Here is a 3,151-nt window from a genome sequence, read left to right on the forward strand (position 1 = left end):
CTGCACACTGTCTCCTGTGGTCCTAACTACCAGTGATGGAAGAGCCACCGTGAGCCAACACCAAAAAAGACACAGTGTCCCTTCTCTTCAGTGGCCACTGCACACCTGACTCTGTGAAGTTAAGCTTATGGTTCCCGCTCAGCCGAGGTCCTTGGAAGCATTATCCACATCTGTCCCGCTTATATGTCAGAGCACATAAAAGGAACAGAGTGCTGTCAAACATTAGCAGGACTACGAAATAAATTATAAAACAGAAAGCAATGCAGCTCTCAGAATGACGTCTGAAAAATGTTAAGCTTTTAAAAGACAGCACTCAAAATTGTATCTGAGAAACGAGGAAAACAGAAAAATGGCTTATCAGAAATGAATGACATCTTCCTTGTACATTTTTAAGTTTTCCAATATATTTTTATTTTATTTTCTTCTTTTAAACTGGCTTCTCCATTTTTATTTTTGTGGAGGTATAGTTTGCACATGGCAAAGTGCATAAATATTTTTATTTTATGGATTTATTAAGTTATTCTCTCTTTTTTATGGAAGCATAGTCAGTTTACAATGCTGTGTCAATTTCTGGTGTACAGCATCATGTTTCAGTCATACATATACATACATATATTCCTTTTTATATTCTTTTTCATGATAGGTTACTACAAGATATTAAATATGATTCCCTGTTCTCTACAGAAGAAATCTGGCTTTTTGTCTATTTTACATATAGTAGTTAATATTTGCAAAACTTGCCGTACACACAGCCCCACCTCTCTGACAGTTTCTTTCTCTCTTTCTGTTTGCTTTTTGATAGTTTAAATCAAATCAATGAAGATGCCATCCCTGCCTGCTAAGGATTCTGGGTGTAGTCAAGGAGACAAACACGCAGGTATGCCACGATGGAAGGATACAAACTGCCCGTGGGCTAGGGGACTGCCTCCTGGAAAACACGGCTGATGTGAAGAGGCGGCAAGAGAAAAGGGACAGAACTGCGGGAGGGGGAGGTCCGGCCCCTTGGCTCCCCGCGCTCTCCTGGCTCTTTCCAGAGCTGGTCTCCGAGGCCCACTGGGGCACAGCGCCGAGAGCGGAGCGGAGGTTTAGATCTGCTCTGGTCCTGTCGCTGAGCCGGGTCTTTGTCGATGGAGGATCAGGTGCCGCGTCGTGCTGACCGACAGACTAATGTACCAGCAGCGCCATGGTTTCACTGTATTTCAGGCTCAGGAAACTGAGGAGCGTGAAGTCAAACCATTTCGGGTTTCCCTCTTCCTGCCATCAGCCATTTGGTCTTTCTTCATCCAGAATCACTCCCTTGCAATAACCCTCAGCTTTTACCTCATTCTCACTCAGCCGTATTGGCAAACCCTTGCCCTGGATGAGCCCCTGTGCACTTGAGCAATAGCGAATGCTGCCTGGAACATTCCAGGGCTGGGCTTCCCCTTAATTCATGCCCGCACAGCTGTGCCAACGCCACCTGGCCCTCCTCGCCGGCTCCGCCAGTAACTTCACTTTCCCACTCTCATAGGTTTGTTGAATAACTTGAGCAGGAAGAAGTTCTATCTCTTTCTCATTTAGTTAGTTGTTTTCCCAAATCATACTTTAGGGAAACAAAAGGAAAGCACTTTATTTTTTAGTATATTTTTATTGAAGCATAGTCATTTTGCAATGTTGTGTCAATTTCTGGTGCACAGCACAATGCTTCAGTCACACGGGAACATACATACATTCATTCTCATATTCTCTTTCACCACGAGCTGCTGCAACGTATTGAATATGGTTCCCTGTGCTGTACAGTATGAACTTGTTGTTTAGGAAATCACTCTGTACTCAGGTCTTTACAGATTTTCAGAAAACAGTTTTCAAGCCAAATCTCTAAGATAATGTTGCTACTATACATTACATTTCTTGATGCTGTACAATTAAAAAAACAAACATGGACACAGTGAAATAATCGGTAAATTTCATGTAGTTTATCATAAGTTATACTTTTTGATTTAAATTATTTTATATCCTATGTGGTTTTAAATATGTGTGTTAACTAAATTAAACAGCATAAGTAGTCAAGTTGGCCAAAAAACTTTTTTTTTGAGGGCAGTGGTTGTTCTAACTGGGAAAATGGAAATATCTTTTATTCTGAGTTGAGTTCTGCCTAGTGCTGCTCTATATTTGGCCATAACCTAAAGGTCTGAAAATAAATATGTTCAGAATAGAGCTTCTGTTTTATTTTCCTGTCACGTTCCTCTCAGTCTTTCTCAAGGCCTGCCTTTGCTGTCCTAGAGTCTTTCCAGCACATCCTTCTGGGGGGGTGGGGTGGAGGTAATTAGGTATGTATGTATGTATTTGTTTGTTTGTTTGTTTTAAATGGAGGGACTGGGAATTGAACCGAGGACCTCATGCATGCCAAGCATGCGCTCTACCACTGAGCTATACCCTCCGCCATAGCACATCCTTTTTGGATGTATTTCAGCTCCTATCACTCCTGAAGGCTCAAGTCCTTCAGCAATATCCCATCTCACTTTGCAAAAAAAAACCTAGTCTTTCTATGACTGTCAAATCTCTACAAAATTAGACTGGGAGAGTCCTAACTGAAGAGGCCGAGCATCAGGTATCTATGACCTCCTAGACCCACTGTGTAAGCAGAGGCTCCACTGGCAGGAGGCAGAGGTCGACCTGGCAGTGACCGTGGCAGACTTAGTGTTCCCTCAGCTTGGCTGAACTTTACATAGGTTTCTGCTTGACTATGGGAGACTGACTTCACTTTTCTTGGAGCACTTACTTTAGAAAACTTGCAACTGTAGATGTTTTTCTTTCCCTTTGAGATGTAGATCTTCCCCCAGACTCTTATGAGTTTTACAACCTGGGAATGTCTTTCTAAAGACCTGGAAGCCATCCCTTTGAAATGTAATCCTCAGGGAAGACAGGTCCCCTATTTCCCAGTCTCCATAGGAGGGTAGGAGCCTAACTTGATAAGGATAAGAACCTATTAGCAAACATAGATGGCCCAATCACATTGACCAACGTCCTCCGTAGCATCCTCCAATAATCGTCTGCTAGATCCCCCAGCACTTAAAAACTCTTCTGCCTTAGTCTCAGTGGAGTTGGATTCAATCTTTCACCTCTGTTGCAACAAGCTTGAGCTTGAGCCCTACTGCAAAAGTTTGTCTTG

At 42.7% G+C, this 3,151-nt stretch overlaps 1 non-coding gene across 1 annotated transcript; it reads right to left on the reverse strand.

Annotated features, from left to right (window-relative positions):
• Nucleotides 1-2,347: 2,347 nt before the first annotated feature.
• TRNAA-GGC (transfer RNA alanine (anticodon GGC)) lies at nucleotides 2,348-2,420 on the reverse strand. Its single transcript has one exon. It is a non-coding gene; the product is annotated as a tRNA-Ala (tRNA).
• Nucleotides 2,421-3,151: the final 731 nt, after the last annotated feature.

The sequence above is a fragment of the Vicugna pacos genome, chromosome 10, assembly GCF_048564905.1.
Source record: "Vicugna pacos chromosome 10, VicPac4, whole genome shotgun sequence".
In the NCBI taxonomy this organism is placed as follows: domain Eukaryota; kingdom Metazoa; phylum Chordata; class Mammalia; order Artiodactyla; family Camelidae; genus Vicugna; species Vicugna pacos.